This window comes from Triticum urartu, chromosome 6A (genome assembly GCF_056163025.1).
Source record: "Triticum urartu cultivar PI428250 chromosome 6A, HENAU_Tu73, whole genome shotgun sequence".
NCBI classification, from domain to species: Eukaryota; Viridiplantae; Streptophyta; class Magnoliopsida; order Poales; family Poaceae; genus Triticum; species Triticum urartu.
The window spans coordinates 75,366,507-75,385,281 of record NC_141878.1 but is presented as its reverse complement, the minus strand read 5'-3'; the positions used below and the strand labels follow the sequence as shown (position 1 = coordinate 75,385,281).

The 18,775-nt window shown below is 41.5% G+C and overlaps 1 pseudogene; it reads right to left on the bottom strand.

Annotated features, from left to right (window-relative positions):
* Nucleotides 1-7,778: 7,778 nt before the first annotated feature.
* Nucleotides 7,779-18,775, bottom strand: part of LOC125516552 (phytyl ester synthase 1, chloroplastic-like) — a 32,369-nt pseudogene continuing 21,372 nt past the window's right edge.

The window sequence follows — 18,775 nt, the reverse complement described above, 5'->3', positions numbered from 1 at the left end:
GCAGGGCATGTTGTGATGTGATATGGTCAAGACGTGATGAGATATAAGTTGTTGTATGAGATGATCATGTTTTGTTGAAGTTATCGGCAACTGGCAAAAACCTTATGGTTGTCTCTCTATTGCATAAGATGCAAGCGTCCAATAATTGCTTTACTTTATCGCTATGCGATAGCAATAGTTGCAAGAGCAATTGTTGGCGAGACGACCATGTGACGACACATTGATATAGATCAAGATGATGGAGATCATGGTGTCATGCCGGTGACGATAGAGATCATGACAGTACTTTGGAGATGGAAATTAAAGCCGCAAGATGATGATGACCATATCATGTCACATATTTTGATTGCATATGATGTTTATCTTTTATACATCTTATTTTGCTTAGTTTGATGGTAGCATTTTAAGATGATCTCTCACTAATTATCAAGAAGTGTTCTCCCTGAGTATGCACCGTTGCGAAAGTTCTTCGTGCTGAGACACCACGTGATGATCGGGTGTGATAGGCTCTATGTTCAAATACAACGGGTGCAAAACAGTTGCACACGCGGAATACTCAGGTTATACTTGACGAGCCAAGCATATACAGATATGGCCTCGGAACACGGAGACCGAAAGGTCGGGCATGAATCATATAGTAGATATGATCAACATAGTGATGTTCACCATTGAAACTACTCCATATCACGTGATGATCGGACATGGTTTAGTTGATTTGGATCACGTGATCACTTAGAAGATTAGAGGGATGTCTTTCTAAGTAGGAGTTCTTAAGTAATATGATTAATTGAACTTTAAATTTATCATGAACTTAGTCCTGGTAGTATTTTGCAAATTATGTTGTAGATCAATAGCTCGCGTTGTTGCTTCCCTGTGTTTACTTTGATATGTTCCTAGAGAAAATTGTGTTGAAAAATGTTAGTAGCATTGATGCGGATTGGATCCGTGATCTGAGGTTTATCCTCATTGCTGCACAGAAGAATTATGTCCTTGATGCACCGCTAGGTGATAGACCTATTGCAGGAGCAGATGCAGACGTTATGAACGTTTGGCTAGCTCAATATGATGACTACTTGATAGTTTAGTGCACCATGCTTAACGGCTTAGAATCGGGACTTCAAAGACGTTTTGAACGTCATGGACCATATGAGATGTTCCAGGAGTTGAAGTTAATATTTCAAGCAAATACCCGAGTTGAGAGATATGAAGTCTCCAACAAGTTCTATAGCTAAAAGATGGAGGAGAATCGCTCAACTAGTGAGCATGTGCTCAGATTGTCTGGGTACTACAATCGCTTGAATTAAGTGGGAGTTAATCTTCCAGATAAGATAGTGATTGACAGAATTCTCTAGTCACCATCACCAAGTTAGTAGAACTTCGTGATGAACTATAATATGCAAGGGATAATGGAAACAACTCCCAAGCTCTTCGTGATGCTGAAATCAACGAATGTAGAAATCAAGAAAAACATCAAGTGTTGATGGTTGACAAGACCACTAGTTTCAAGAAAAAGGGCAAAGGTAAGAATGGGAACTTCAAGAACGGCAAGCAAGTTGCTGCTCAAGTGAAGAAGCCCAAGTCTAATCCTAAGCCTGAGACTAAGTGCTTCTACTGCAAAGGGAGTGGTCACTGGAAGTGGAGCTGCCCCAAGTATTTGGCGGATAAGAAGGATGGCAAGGTAAACAAAGGTATATTGGATATACGTGTTATTGATGTGTACTTTACTAGTGTTTATAGCAACCCCTTGGCATTTGATACTGGTTCAGTTGCTAAGAGTAGTAACTCAAAACGGGAGTTGCAGAATAAACAGAAACTAGTAAAGGGTGAGGTGACGATGTGTGTTGGAAGTAGTTCCAAGATTGATATGATCATCATCGCACACTCCCTATACTTTCGGGATTAGTGTTGAAACTAAATAAGTGTTATTTGGTGTTTGCGTTGAGCATGAATATGATTTGATCATGTTTATTGCAATACGGTTATTCATTAAAGTCAGAGAATAATTGTTGTTCTGTTTACATGAATAAAACCTTCGATGGTCATACACCCAATGAAAATAGTTCGTTGGATCTCGATCGTAGTGTTACACATATTCATAATATTGAAACCAAAAGATGCAAAGTTAATAATGATAGTGCAACTTATTTGTGGCACTGCCGTTTAGGTCATATCGGTGTAAAGCGCATGAAGAAACTCCATACTGATGGACTTTTGGAACCACTTGATTATGAATCACTTGGTACTTGCGAACCATGCCTTATGGGCAAGATGACTAAAACGCCGTTCTCCGGAAGAATGAAGCAAGCAACAGATTTGTTGGAAATAATACATACTGATGTATGCAGTCCAATGAGTGTTGAGGCTCGCGGCGGGTATCGTTATTTTTTTACCTTCACAGATGATTTGAGCAGATATGAGTATATCTACTTGATGAAACATAAGTCTGAAACATTTGAAAAGTTCAAATAATTTCTGGGTGAAGTGGAAAATCATCGTGACAAGAAAATAAAAGTTTCTACGATATGATCGCAGAGGTAAAATATTTGAGTTACGAGTTTGGCCTTCAATTAAAACAATGTGAAATAGTTTCACTACTCACGCCACCTGGAACACCATAGTGTAATGGTGTGTCCGAACGTCATAACCGTACTTTATTAGATATAGTGCGATCTATGATGTCTCTTACCGATCTACCACTATCGTTTTGGGGTTATGCATTAGAGACAACTGCATTCACGTTAAATAGGGCACCATCTAAATCCGTTGAGACAACACCGTGTGAACTATGGTTTGGCAAGAAACCTAAGCTGTCGTTTCTTAAAGTTTGGAGTTGCGATGCTTATGTGAAAAAGTTTCATCTCGATAAGCTCAAACTCAAATCGGAGAAATATGTCTTCATAGGATACCCAAAGGAGACAGTTGGGTACACCTTCTATCACAGATCCGAAGGCAAGACATTCGTTGCTAAGAATGGATCCTTTCTAGAGAAGGAGTTTCTCTCGAAAGAAGTGAGTGGGAGGAAAGTAGAAAACTTGATAAGGTAATTGTACCTCCTCCCTTATTGGAAAATAGTTCATCACTGAAATCTGTTCCTGTGACTACTACACCAATTAGTGAGGAAGCTAATGATGATGATCATGTAACTTCAGATCAAGTTACTACCGAATCTCGTAGGTAAACCAGAGTGAGATCTGCACCAAAGTGGTACGGTAATCCTATTCTGGAGGACATGTTACTTAACCATGACGAACCTACGAACTATGAGGAAGTGATGATGAGCCCAGATTCCGATAAATGGCTTGAGGCCATGAAATCTGAGATAGGATCCATGTATGAGAACAAAGTGTGGACTTTGATGGACTTGCCCGAGGATCGGCAAGCCATTGATAATAAATGGATCTTCAAGAGGAAGACGGACACGGATAGTAGTGTTACTATCTACAAAGCTAGAATTGTCGCAAAAGGTTTTCGACAAGTTCAAGGTGTTGACTACGATGAGAGTTTCTCACTCGTATCTATGCTTAAGTCTGTCCGAATCATGTTAGCAATTGCCGCATTTTATGAAATCTGGCAAATGGATAAACAAAACTACATTCCTTAATGGATTTATTAAAGAAGAGTTGTATGTGATGCAACAAGATGGTTTTGTCAATCCTAAAGGTGCTAACAAAATATGCAAGCTCCAGCGATCCATTTATGGACTGGTGCAAGCATCTCGGAGTTGGAATATACGCTTTGATAAGTTGATCAAAGCATATAGTTTTATACAGACTTGCGGTGAAGCCTGTATTTACAAGAAACTGAGTGGGAGCACTACAACATTTCTGATAAGTATATGTGAATGACATATTGTTGATCGGAAATAATGTAGAATTATTCTGCAAAGCATAAAGGAGTGTTTGAAAGGAGTTTTTCAAACAAAGACCTCGGTGAAGCTGCTTACATATTGAGTATCAAGATCTATAGAGATAGATCAAGATGCTTGATAAGTTTTTTTCAATGAGTACATACCTTGACAAGATTTTGAAGTAGTTCAAAATGGAACAGTCAAAGAAAAAAAATCTTGCCTGTGTTACAAGGTGTGAAGTTGAGTAAGACTCAAAGCCCGACCATGGCAGAAGATAGAAAGAGAATGAAAGTCATTCCCTATGCCCCAATCATAGGTTCTATAAAGTATGCCATGTTGTGTACCAGATCTATTGTATACCATACACTGTGTTAAGAGAGGGAGTACAATAGTGATCTAGGAGTAGATCAATGGACAGCGGTCAAAATTATCCTTACTGGAATAAGGATATGTTTCTCGATTACGGAGGTGACAAAAGGTTCGTCGTAAAGGGTTACGTCGATGCAAGTTTTGACACTGATCCAGATGACTCTAAGTCTCAATCTGGATACATATTGAAAGTGGGAGCAATTAGCTAGAGTAGCTCCATGCAGAGCATTGTTGACATAGAAATTTGCAAAATACATGCAGATCTGAATGTGGCAGACCCGTTGACTAAACTTCTCTCCCAAGCAAAACATGATCACTTTTTGGGTCTTAATCACATAGCGATGTGAACTAGATTATTGAATCTAGTAAGCCCTTTGGGTGTTAGTCACATGGAGATGTGAACCAATCACATAACGATTTGAACTATTGATGTTAAATCACATGGCGATGTGATCTAGATTATTGACTCTAGTGCAAGTGGGAGACTGAAGGAAATATGCCCTAGAGGCAATAATAAAGTTATTATTTATTTCCTTATATCATGATAAATGTTTATTGTTCATGCTAGAATTGTATTAACCGGAAACATAATACATGTGTGAATACATAGACAAACAGAGTGTCACTAGTATGCCTCTACTTGACTAGCTCGTTAATCAAAGATGGTTATGTTTCCTAACCATGGACAAAGAGTTGTTATTTGATTAACGGGATCACATCATTAGTTGAATGATCTGATTGACATGACCCATTCCATTAGCTTAGCACTTGATCGTTTAGTATGTTGCTATTGCTTTCTTCATGACTTATACATGTTCCTATGACTATGAGATTATGCAACTCCCGTTTGCCGGAGGAACACTTTCTGTGCTACCAAACGTCACAACATAATTGGGTGATTATAAAGGAGTTCTACAGGTGTCTCCAAAGGTACATGTTGGGTTGGCGTATTTCGAGATTAGGATTTGTCACTCCGAATGCCGGAGAGGTATCTCTGGGCCCTCTCGGTAATGCACATCACTTAAGCCTTGCAAGCATTGCAACTAATGAGTTAGTTGCGGGATGATGTATTACAGAATGAGTAAAGAGACTTGCCGGTAACAAGATTGAACTAGGTATTGGATACCGACGATCGAATCTCAGGCAAGTAACATACCGATGACAAAGGAAACAACGTATGTTGTTATGCGGTCTGACCGATAAAGATCGTAGAATATGTAGGAGCCAATATGGGCATCCAGGTCCCGCTATTGGTTATTGACCGGAGACGTGTCTGGGTCATGTCTACATTGTTCTCGAACCGTAGGGTCCGCACGCTTAAGGTTTCGATGACAGTTATATTATGAGTTTATAAGTTTTGATGTACCGAAGGAGAGTCCCGGATGAGATCGGGGACATGACGAGGAGTCTCGAAATGGTCGAGACGTAAAGATCGATATATTGGACGACTATATTCGGACTTCGGAAAGGTTCCGAGTGATTCGGGTATTTTTTTGGAGTACCGGAGAGTTACGGGAATTCGCCGGGAGAAGTATTGGGCCTTATTGGGCCATACGGGAAAGAGAGAGGGGCTGCCTAGGGCAGGCCGCATGCCCCCCCAAGGCCTAGTCCGAATTGGACTAGGGGGAGGGGCTGCGCCCCCTTCTTCCTTCCCTTCTCCCTTCCCCTTCCTTGTCTCCTACTCCTAATACTTGGAAGGACTCCTAGTTGGACTAGGAAAGGGGGAATCCTACTCTCGGTGGGAGTAGGACTCCCCTAGGGCGCGCCATAGAGAGGGCCGACCCTCCCCTCCTCCACTCCTTTATATACGGGGGCAAGGGGCACCCCATAGACACACAAGTTGATCTTCGTGATCGTTTCTTAGCCATGTGCGGTGCCCCCCTCCACCATATTCCACCTCGGTCATATTGTAGCAGTGCTTAGGCGAAGCCCTGCGACGGTTGAACATCAAGATCGTCACCACGCCGTCATGCTGACGGAACTCCTCCCCGAAGCTTTGCTGGATCGAAGCCCGGGGAGCGTCATCGAGCTGAACGTGTGCCAAGAACTCGGAGGTACCGAAGTAACGGTGCTTGGATCGGTTGGACCGGGAAGACGTACAACTAATTACTCTACGTTGCATCAACGCTTCCGCTTCGGTCTACGAGGGTACGTAGACAACACTCTCCCATCTCGTTGCTATGCATCACCATGATCTTGCGTGTGCATAGGAAAATTTTGAAATTACTACGTTCCCCAACAGGGGCGGCAGAGGCGGGGCAGAGCTGAGGGAGCCGAGCTGTGCGCGGCAGAAGGAGGCCTCGGCGAAGCCGGAGGGTGCGCCGTCGCACGCGAGCGAGAGGGGGGTGGCGGGCGCGTGGGCCGGCGAGGTCACATCAGCGCCGGCAAGGCGGGACCTCGCACGCGGGCGAGCGGCGAGCGGGAACCGGAGTGGACGTGGTCAGGGTCATGTGCGGGCGAGGCGAGGATGGTCAGCGGGCTACGGTGGTGCGGCCCGGGACGGAGGGGAAGTAGAGGAGGGGTGGACGGGGCCTCATCGGGGCCCTGAAGTTGTGCTAAAGCCGGCTCGGGGAGACGCCGGGGCTGCGGGGCGAAGGCGACTCCAATGGCGTTGGGGCGGCGCAGTGTCCTCGGGTGCGGCGTCCTGCGAAGCCCGGGCGGCGACGATGCTCGAGGGGGGGTCCGTCGGTGGAGGGGTCGGCGACAAGGGCGGCAAGGTGAGGCGGTCCACGGCGACGAGGCGCCGTGCTCGGGTGTCGATGTGGACGACGACAGGGAGGGGGGTCGCTCCGGGCGGCGTCGGCGGGGGAGGGGGGCGATGGGGTCAATCCCTCAATCCCTCGATCTGGATCGGGAGGGCGAGCGACGTGGGAAGAGTTGGGTGGATAGGATTAGGGTTTGGTCGCCCAGGTGGATAAGGGAGTGAGGGTCGGGGCGCGGCTGGGCCGGCCTGGTTGGCCCAGTTGGGCTGGTGGCCTGCTGGGCCGAAGCCCGGGGGTGCTTTCTTTCTTTTGTTTTTTTGTTTAGACCTTTTCTTTTTATTTATTTTATTTCTTTACTGTTTTCACTTGAAGTTTCTTTTATTTTAGTTTTATAAAATACCAAATGAGCACCTAAATTAGTATTACTAATTAGTCCATTGCCACAATTATTTTGGCGCACTACTAAATTAGTTATATTATCATAACTTTATAAAAGGCATTAAATTAATTATTTTGCCCTCTGTTTTGGTTGTTTTAGTGCATTTAAATATAATAAGAAATGTTGGTTTCTCCAACATTATTACTCATGAATTTAATTGTCACATTTAGAACATTTTAGTCTTAATGTTTGAAAACTTTTATTGTTAGTTTGATTTGGATTTTGAATCCTTTTGAACTAGCGTGAGATTAGCAACAGTAATCGAAGTGACGTGGCATCATTAACGTGGGATTACTGTAGTCTAATTATCTGGGCGTCACAAAGTTTCAACTCACCCTATTTCGGAAATTAGCTCAACAGACAATTAAACATGAAAGCCATGGCCCAGTTAGCCTAAGCAAACCAGTTCTGACACAATCTTTCACGGTTCGAAAGTAGGCACTAGAGCAGAAGGACCCCAAGTTGCCTGGTACAACGCACGTCGCACAATACTCCGGTAAGGATCTTCGTTTCTCTTCCTCTTTAGGTAAGACATTGCATTCTACACTTCTGATTCGATTTGAAAATCTACTTGGTTTGCCTTCTTCCTATCTGTCAACACATTGTCCATTCCTTTCATCTCAATTGGCTTCCCGAATAGGAAATATAGCCGCCCTGGTAATTTTGGGAGAACAGCAGGCAGATGCAAGACTTGATTCCCATCCTCTCCTTTCATAGTGTCCCTGAAACCAAACATTCACAAAGAAGGTGACCAATGTTTTTATTCCTTAGATAATGGAGGTGAAGTGGGACCAAGGCTTGAGATTGGTAACTAACTTTCTAAGGAGATGCTTGATTGTTTGTTTATCAAAGGAAAAATGGGCAGAGTAATAGAAATCTAACCTTAATCTTATAAAATCTCTGTTGAATGACTTTATCTCGTCTCTAATATATGGTATGTTCTTTTGATCATTGTAGTCCACAACTATCTGTAAAAGGTACAAACAATACATAAGTAGACCCTATTGTGTGGAGATAAGAAAAGAGCCATTTTAATCGAAAATTCGAATCTGAGCCCGAGCTCATCTGCACCTGCGCTCACGAAAAAAATTCAAAATAAATACTAGAAAAATTCAAAAAATTCCAAAAAAATTAGGGTGGTAGACAATTTGATGCGTGAGGTACGCTACAATTTTCAAAACATTTGGACTTCTGTGCAGCTCTGAGCAAAAAAGACAAATCAGGTCTGATTTGTCTTTTTTGCTGAGAGCTGCACAGAAGTCCAAATGTTTTGAAAATTGTAGCGTACCTCACGCATCAAATTGTCTACCACCCTAATTTTTTTGGAATTTTTTGAATTTTTCTAAAAAATTTATGAATTTTTTTGACCGGGTGCAGATGCACCCGGGCACCGAAACGCCGCTCTCCATTTTAATGCCTTAAAATATGGAATATAACTTGTACTACAATCATAGTTTCAAACAGCGGAGATAGCATCTGCTATTGCTCAAATTAAATGTCATTGCTTTTTGTTAATGATCTAGAAATATATACAATAATCTATATTTTTACAAATTCGCTACACGGACATAGCGCCCGCAATATCGCCCGCTATCCGTATTCCGCTACGCGGACCCCAGCCCGCTATCCGCTATTTAAAACCATGACTACAATATGTAAATCTTGTTGCTTCAGATGACTCGAAGTACAAAAGCACATAAAGCTAACCTCCAAAAAGTCATCTTCTCCCACACAACCAAATGGTATGACCGTAACTCCAAACCGTGCCGCCATTCTTACAAATTCGGTTTGATCTGGCCAAAACAATTTGTATGCTTCGCCCTGCCAGGCACAACAAAATAAGCATAGCAGAATGTAGAACACACAGGCAATTTTATAGAACAAATTGTCCTTGTTCAAGCACACCTTCCTATGTAGAGCTTCTCTCACACCGCCTGGATAGAGGAGAACAAATTTATTTCTCTCAAACAATTTGTACATATTGATCGGACCGACTGGAACCGCGCCGTATATAGAAACAAAATCAAATAGAGACAACTCCTGGCGTAGTGTCTCATAATTTCCAGCAAAAAATACATGGTGGGCCCCTGTTCGGATAACTGTTTTTTCTCCCTCAAGAACCCTTCAATCAGTGCAGCCCACTCTATGGCCAGGAGTTGGTGATATCCCACAAACAAGATAGGACCTTTGTCAGGAACACTGGCAAGGCCATGGACAATTTTCCCATTTTTCATTGTAGAGAGCATGGCCGGGCTCAGTAACTGATGAAACAGTCTGCAAGAGTTTGAGTCGTACAAATGAGTCTAGTCATCTCTACATGATATCATGTGAAAAGTTGAATCGACCTTATATGCTAAATACATACTTGAAATCTTCACCAAATGTTCTGTTGAATTCACTTAATATGGGTGACAGGAAATCGTTCACACAGTCCCATTGTCTACCACGGCGGTACATTTTTACTCCTTTTATGACAGTTAGAAGGTTGAAGCCATCCTCCTGTCGAAGTGCCACGAGATTCAGAAATATTCTATTAGACAATATCAAAGTTAAACTTAGTGTATACTACTCAACCAAGTAAGTGAAAACATGGAAATGTTGGGAACTAATTGAAGAGAAAAATATTGAGCATGATAGTTTGTACCATGATTAGTCTGTCACCCTGGTTCCTAAAGTACCGAACTTTGCAGTTTTTCAGCGACTTAAATAGTCGGTCTGCTTCTCTACTAGGTGGCAGATTCCCACTCCCACTAAATCCAAATGCATTTATGGCATGAGATTAAACTTTTAAAGATTATGCCTCACCTGAGCTACAGATTTTTGGAATTGTTAAACAGGGATACCTTGCAAGAAGTAGAACTTCTCCTTGTACCATGTGAAGTTGTGACTTGGCATAGTCTGCACCTGACTTGAGAAGATCAAGTCTCCACATGAGAACACCCATTTGTATTATATCTTCTAGTTCCTGAGAAATAATAAGCATCAATTCTGACAGGACAATATTACTATCTACGGGTGTTTTTTTACAACAATAATCTACTTCTGCTTAGTAAGTTTTTCTTGTGAGAACATTAGAAAGGATAATAATGGATGACCATCTAGGTGTTCTTAAGTGATAAATAATGTTGTTAAAAGCTAGAAAATGTCTCTCCGAATAAATAAAATTTGAATTTCCACAAATTTCAGTTCTTATTTGTGCATGTCTAATGGAAAGATTAAAATATTCTAAAAGAAATGATAACTGATAACTTACGGAAACTAAAGGTAGCATTGAAGTGAGTTTGTCTGAAAATTCTTGTAGAGTCTCTTGTGGAGAAAAACTATCCTCAAGGCTAACCATAGCCATATTAAGAGGGTTACCTATGTTGCAACATGAAAAAACAGTCTGGGGAGCACAGATACATAATTAAGAGAAATTCTTAGATTCCCCGTCGAAAAACAATATAATAAGAATTGAAGTGGCTCATATGTCAATGAATAACCATTTTTGCCTAAAGATATAGTAACTGATTTGTTCCAGTACCATTATGATTCATATACGTAGCTCATATTCTTGATATTTATTGTATATCATATGCTTAGTTTAAAGATTAGCTGGTTATGCAAGTGCTCTAACGCAGCAATATACAATACTCCCTCCGTCTCATAATGTAGGACGTTTTTTGACACTAGTGTAGTGTCAAAAAATGTGTTAGATTATGGGACGGAGGGAGTAGTTGGGAAAAGATCAGCAGAACAAGCATAACTAGCGTTGAGCCAGTTTATATTTATTGTGTTCTCACAGAAAGAAACCTGCAATCGGTCTTTGCAATAGTTTATTCCCTGACAAATCCAAAATAAAAAACAATAATTAAAACTTGAATTATATATTATCTTGAAATAAACCACTTTCAATGAAAAATATACTATGTCAACATCTTTATGATATACCGGATTATTTTGAATATATATATATATATATATATCTGGGCTATTCTGTTACGCGTAACAGAATATTATTCTGTTACCCTTTTTGAACTGACGTGGTTCGCAATTTGGACTGACGTGTTTTTTAACAAGAACTGATCTTCCTGCGTGCACGACGGACTGAAACAGGGATGCAACGTGGAGCTTCCGGTCGTTCCCCGGCGCGATGCTGCGGGCCATTCGTTGCTAGAGGAGACGTGTAAGGGGTTCCGCACGTCCGCGCGCTCAGCTGGATGAGTTTTGCGATCTGTAGTCACCGTAGGTGACGGCGTGTGCATTTTTGGCGGCGGACGTGATTTTGGGCGTCAGTGTTTACTGTGGTGTTCGTGGGCCTCAATTTACATCGTGTTTGTCATTTTTGATGTGAGAATTATCAGTATGTTATAGTTTTTTTGAGATTTTTTTCATCTGTAATTTATGATTACAGGTTTTTGTGTTCTTGGTCGTTTTCCACGCCCGCCATGGAAATCTGTTCTTCTTTTTCTGTTGTTTTTACTTTCGAATTGGTATTGCAGGGAGAGATATAAGGACTGTATGAAAAGATTTGCGTTGTCAATTTTGCTTTTTTGAGTTGTTTCTACCCCGGATTCCCATGTTGTTTTGTCGTTGGCGGAGGTTGTGTATGGCGGCTGACTTTAAGCTGCGATTTTCGGGTAATCTGGTCAAACTGTGTAATTAAGTTGCGTGTTTTCAGTGTTGTTTTGAATTGATGCCTGTATGTGTAGTTGGACTGCTGCCGTGTCAAAGTTTTGTTACTGTGTGTTGACATGGGAGCCGCACCGATGGCTCTGCACTTTGATTATAAAGCCCGAGCCCTCTGTCAGTTTCATTCTACGAGCTGTAACCAAAGAAAAGGGAGATGGATCCTGAGCTGGGAGAGGTTACAGAGGAGGAGGGGGACGCCATAGATGTTAGGGCTGCAGTAGCGGAGCAGAGGAGGAGGAGGCGCAGGCGCAGGCAGATGGCGCGATGTGCTGCCGAGCAGGAACTGGAGGCAGAGTTCAACAGACGACTTGCGCGTGAGGTGATGGATACTTGCAACTCCAATGAATTGGAGCTTCTTTTCCCAGAGGGCAGGAGAAGGAACCATATTCAGATCATTAGTTGGGCTAGGGCGAGAGCAGCCACGGCTCCACATCCATCCACTAGGGCAAAATGGCGTCGTTTCTTTGATCGTTATGACTGAAGTAGTGAATATTATGTTTTTAAGATTTTTTTGTGAGGGAGCAGATGTTCGAATGACTAAATGAATTCAACTTTGTTTTTTGTCTCTGAATGTGTTGTTTTGTCTGCATATGTTCGACATGTGCACCTTTGAACTGCTTGGTTTTCTGAAGTTGAACTGATCTGCGGTCAAATGTTGGATGGCTTGTGTAATAACTATTTCCTACCAGCTGGCTGCCCATCTGCCTATTTATTATTTTTATAATCTGCTAGTGTCCCTGACTATAAACGTTATCCATCTATGTGTGGTGTGTGGCCAAGTCTTCCCCCTCCCTTTTATTCATTCTTCCAGAATCAGATCTAGGTTCCTCTCTCTTCTCTTCGTTGCCTTTTTCTCTGTTCCTGTGTGTTTGATGGAGGATTGTTCATGCGGATGCCTGGTAAAGATGGCGCGCATAGCTGACGGCTGTGTGTACGAGTCTGGTTTGGAGCTCACTCAGGCTCAGCGGCGTGGGCAACTTTCTTGTTTGCTGTATGGCAACCATGGGTTTCGTACACCCTATGTTTGTCGCCTGACGGATGGTGACTTGAAGGAATCATGGGTATGTGTTTCTATTCGTTTTGTTTTCTACTTTCTTGTTGGTTTCTGTTCGAAACCCATGGACTGGATCTGCAGTTTTGTCTTATGAATAGCTTGTTTATATTTTTTTAATTTGGTTTTGTTGGATTTTTAACAGTAGGGATTTCTGTGTGTATTTGTTCATTACTTAACAGTATTTAAACCATTTTTTGTATAATACCTGATCTGTTTATGAATAGATGTTTTTACTTTAGGTGTATTGATATGTATATTTTTCAGTTTAGTTAGTTCACATGTCTAGTTAGTTTTGTGTTATTGTTTTGGTTCAGATTTTTTCCATTTTAGTTTGTTATGCAAATCGTTCCTATATCTGTGTAAAAATTCAGTTATGTCAGGTGTTCATTTTGTTTTGTACTCCCATGTCCATTTGCAGAAAATGTCACCCAGGATCAGGATTGTTGCTCCTAGTTCCGGTGTTCTGAAGATGGAGACTTTAAACAAGAATGGGTATCAGTTGATGGATGTTGCCTACCACATCGACTTTGATGGTTGCATCAACCTAAGTACTGGGTGGAAGGAGTTTGCGGCTGAGTCTGGATTTGAGGATGGTGATGTGGTTATGGTTGTGTTCTTGAGAGAAGACGACTCTCTGACGTTCAGAATTTATGTGTTGTAGGTTTAAATGTGGCAAATGACGCCGGCTTTGAGATTTGTGTATGGTTGATTATGTTGTAGTATTTTTTCTTTTAAAACATTTGCATGTGAGATGGTTGAATTGTATGGTTTTATCAGAATGGTATGGAACTAGTTATGTAATGTTTTTCCTATTGTTCTGCTCAATTATAAGTGTTTTATTTATACATTCTTTATACTAGTACTGGAACATTTTCTATAGTTGAACTGATGGGCATCCTTTGTTTTGGCTGGTATATTTTTCATGTTCATAACTCGGAGACGGTGCTATACGCTGATGATTTTTTTAGAACCCTATTTTTGTTATTGAGTTTGCTGAACTTACATTCTGTTAATGATAGTACTGCTCTATTTTAGGGTGTCAATTACCAATCAAATTTGTTTGTTGTATAATATTTTTTTCTTACTTTTTTCATGAATTTTGGAGCATGTTTTTTTCTTTTTTATAGATGAATAATGATAGTTTTGGTATTTTATAAAATAAAAAAATTTAATCTTCGCTGCACAGTACTTTCTTTTTATTTTTGTACTTGAACCTTATGAATTGTAGTAGTTGAACTTTTTTGTAAATTCGTTTCTGAAATTTTAATTTTCAGTTTTATATATGTATATATATATTTTTTTACTTCTTACCATTAAGATGTGCTTGAACTTTTTCACAATATTTTTTTTTATTAACTGATTTTTTCTTGTGATTTTTTTTAAATTTATTTTCATTTTTTATTTTTTGTCGTGCGTGATCTACTGGATTTTTGTAATGGGGCGAAGTACTTTGTTGGGCCATCGGCATGGGTCGTTGTATTCGGCCCGGATAGCTTCTCTCGCACGGCTGTGCAGCACGGCGTGCATGTGAGCTATGTGTTTAGTCCCACCTCGCTAGTCGAGGGGGCTCTAGACTTGTTTATAAGCGCAGCCGACGCTCAGCAGTCGAACTCCTCTGAACACTTACCTGAGCGCTTATACACGGCGCTCTCTCTCTCTCTTGACCTGTGGGCCCTGTACGGCAGGCCCTGCCGGTATGCGGATTACTAGGGATTCACCCACGGGCTCGAGTTCAAGTATCTAGCATTTGTCAGGGCCTGCGCCTGTCCTTGGGCGGTCAATTTTTTTATTTTTTTTGGATCTAGTACTTGACTACACCAGTAACTTGGACTGGTACTTTTTTGTCCTTGTGCTGTCAATTTTTTCTTCTTTTTTTTGTTTGTTTGAATATAGTACTGTGGCATGACTTGCCCCCGCACCGAACCGTACCGAGGGGCATAGTTGTACTGACACATCTTCCTTGTATAGACTTTGCCCCATTATCTATCTTAGGGGGTGTGGGTGCGTGGGTTTAGGGTGGGGGGAAACAGAATAACCGCACTGCGTCTGTCAAACGAGCGCACTGGTTGATTTTAGCCGTTTGTTTTCACCATCTATATTAATTCTTTTTATTTGTATTTGATTTTTGGTATTATCTATTGTAACTGGCTAGAGATAGTGGGCTTCGCCACGGTTGTGGGCTTTAGGCGTCCGTTTTCTCCCAGTCATCTTTTAACCCTCCCACTCACCTTTTAACCTCCCATCTTCCCCGTTCCGCTCCTCTCCCGTCCCCAAATTGATTCCGTCTTTGTTCCCCTCTTCTTCTCTTCTCGGAGCGGGAGTTGCTTCTCCTGTTTCGCCGCGGGAGCGTCGGCCGGAGGGTTCAACCCTAGGGGTGGAGGTCCGGGTGCTCTTTTTTGTTCTTTTTGCTCTGCCATTAACTTTGCTTGTGTCTTCTTATGTTCAGATTTTCTCTCTATTTCTATTCTCTTGCTCTCTTTGTTGTCCCAGGCTGCACTTGCTAGGGTTCCTTTGCTGTTGAACGAGCATTTGGCGGCAGTGATACTGGATTGCGTGGCGGATTTTGTGTTTGCTGGTAAGAGTTTTGCTTTTGTATGGCGTGCTTCGTTTCTGAAATAGTTCAAATCCCTATTTTTTGTTCATGTGTCTTACAGATCTGGTTCGGCCGATTTTAGGACTGTAGATCTCAATGGGTACATCATCCAGTCCGGACAAATTGAATGCAGGTGATTTTCCCTGTATTTTGGATGATGTTTTAATAGATCTGGTTTTTATGTTGTACAGTTGTTGTCTTATCGACTTTATAAGTTGTATGTATTTTGATATGTGTTAATTTTGTCCTGGATTGTATGGCGTGTATGGTTTTGGCAGTTGATGCAACGTGCAGACAGGATGTAGTACTTATGACCATGTGTATTTTGAACTGTTGTCCTGGCATTTGAATAGGTTGTAGTAGTCAATGAGGAACTAGTATGGTGTTGAAAGAGTTGTGTTTTCTGAAGTTTGTTCTGCAAGTGGTGGGTTCATATTTATTTTATTCGGTGAACTTGTAGTGTTCACATAGTTGAACTGATTGATTGTTCTTGTACTTTTTTTGCTAATTATGATGTTGTTGCAGATGTTGGACTGCCGGTGCCTCCTGATTCTGACAAATCAGAATGCTTTCAAGATCTTGTGAATGTTATTTTTGAGACACCAAATCCTCTAGAAGAACTTGCGAATGTTGCTTGTGTTTCCCTTATATTTGCTCTATTTTTATCAGCCTTTAATACATATATATGCTTAGTTACATCAGTTGTTCCGTTTTGTTTTGTGTCTGATGCAATGCGCTTTATTTATCTTTTGTGTCTGCAATGTTAATTGTGTTTTAATTTTTTATGTGCGTGGTTATGTTATTGGTTTATGCAGTTAATGACAGCCATGGTGTTCCAGAGGACATTGCTGATGTTGTTAAAGATATTAATGATGGAATGTATTCACTTAACGTTGATGATACTGGTGGCAGCTTGAAGTTGTCTGTTGCTCAGTCTCAAAGTGTTGATGGCACTGAGCCTGTTACCCAAGCTAAGGATGTTCCTATGCAGTCACAGCTCGAGGATGAAAGGATAAGAAAGAAGAAGTATGAATTCCAGAAGAGAAAGGAATTGGAACGGCGTCAAAAGGCTGCCTGTGTGCCAGAAAGTGATGTTGATGTTCCTCAAGCTCCTAAATGTGTAGGCGACGAAGGTGGTGACGCGGGCTTTTTAACTGTTCATGTCGGATCTCATGGAAGTGACATGCCTGTGAAGACAAACTTGATGCAAACTCGTTTGACGCAAGTGTTTGATCGTGATGGAGTTAAGGAGAAGAAAGATGTTTTGAAGAGGAAGATGTCAGATCGAATTCCTGATGGCACACAGAGGTGTAGTCCACGTGTGAAAGCTGTTTCCCAACCTGGTAATAGCAAAGCTGATGCGTATAGTTTTGCTGAGAAAATTGGTCCAAGCAAACTTGGTGGCTCCTCTGTTCGTCGGAGTCCACGAGGTTTGACAAATAAGAAGCCTTCTTCGTCTCCTCTTCAAGAGCGGTCTTTGTTGAAAGAAAATAAGAAGCGTAAAGTTCATCCTGCAAAAGTGAACAAAGGCGTGAAGAAGCGTGCTCGTGTTGAAGTTGAAGATTCTGCATCTGAAGAAGATGATATTGAAGTTGATTCAGAAGATGAATTTGCAGTGGTATGTGTTTTGTACTGCATGTGTCTTGCTAGTTGTACTTGCAATGATTTAATTGTGTTTGGGCTGGTATGCTGGCCAGGTGAGGCTGGTCATTGTTTTGCATCTATTTTGATTGTGGTACTTATGTTGTTTCAATAGTTGAACTTGTCCAATCTTTTTTTTACTTACATTCGTATGCTTGTTTTGTTTTCTATATTCATTGTTTGCAGTGGTTTGTGTTTTGTACTGCATGTGACTTACTAGTTGTACTTGCAATGATTTAATTGTGTTTCGGCTGGTATTGCGGCCAGGTTAGGCTGATCATTGTTTGCATCAATTGAGGGGTGGTACTGATGTTGTTTTAATAGTTGAACTTGTGCAATCTTTTCTTTTTCTTTTTACTTGCATTCATATGCTTTTGTTGTTTTCTATATTCATTTTTTAAGGTGTGGCTTTTTTGTTTTCATTTACAGTCTATTAGCGTCAGGAGTCCGGTCAAGCCGGTAGGAGGCAATGCCAGAAAAGTTGCCTTGGATGAAGGTGACCAACGGAAATTGAACTTAACTGTGCGATGTTCGTTGAGAGAGGTTCAAGATTGTGCTAAATTGCTCGAGAGTCGGCATGTGGCTAGGGTTCATGCATCTGGTTTTGGTTCTATCTTCGGGTGGAGGGTGAAGTCTAACATTTCCCGCCCTCTAATGGGAGTTTTGTACCTAAGGATAGATTGTGATACAATGACTCTTGACATGGGTGAGGCTAATAAGAAGCTTCGCATCACTAGCGATGGTATACAGCAATTATTTGGTTTCCCTCGTGGTGGTCGTTCTGCGCCAAGGCCGTCAGAGGACGGATATGATGACGCTCTGATGAAGTTAAGATCGGAGCTTGACATTAGCAGGGACAAAGATATTAAGACAAAGGATTTGAGGAATAAGCTCAAGGTGCTCGTCAAGGATCCTAGCAAAGATGACCTTGCTCTGAAAGTGTTCTTCATTATTGTGTTTATGAAGGTTGTGTTGCCTGGATCTGCCCCGCGTGTTTCCAGAGAGGCAGCAATGTTTGAGGGTCTCGTCTTTGAGGACATGGCTAATATGGATTATTGCCAGCTGATGGTTGATGAGCTTAGAAGGGTTGTTGCCAAGTACCAAAGTGGTCATACCATGGGGAAGGCAATCACAGGCTGTGCCATAGGGCCTGTACTAATGTACCTTGACTGCCTTATCCGTGGCAAAACTGCGGAGCCTGACATGCGAGTCCCCCGCATATGTTATATGGATCCTGCCAAGCTTTCTGATCTGGTTGATGCAGATTTGATAAAAAAAGGCAACGCAGATCCAAAGACTTGGGTGTTTGGAAAGCTTCCGGTGAGTTTTGTTTGTTTTGTCTCTTGCAGACCTTTTTTTATTTTTAGGTATAGCTATTTTTTGCTGTAGTGGACATGTTTGTACTGTAGAGTTGTCTGTTTATATTTTGTATGGTTTAGGTATGGATTTTTAGTACTGT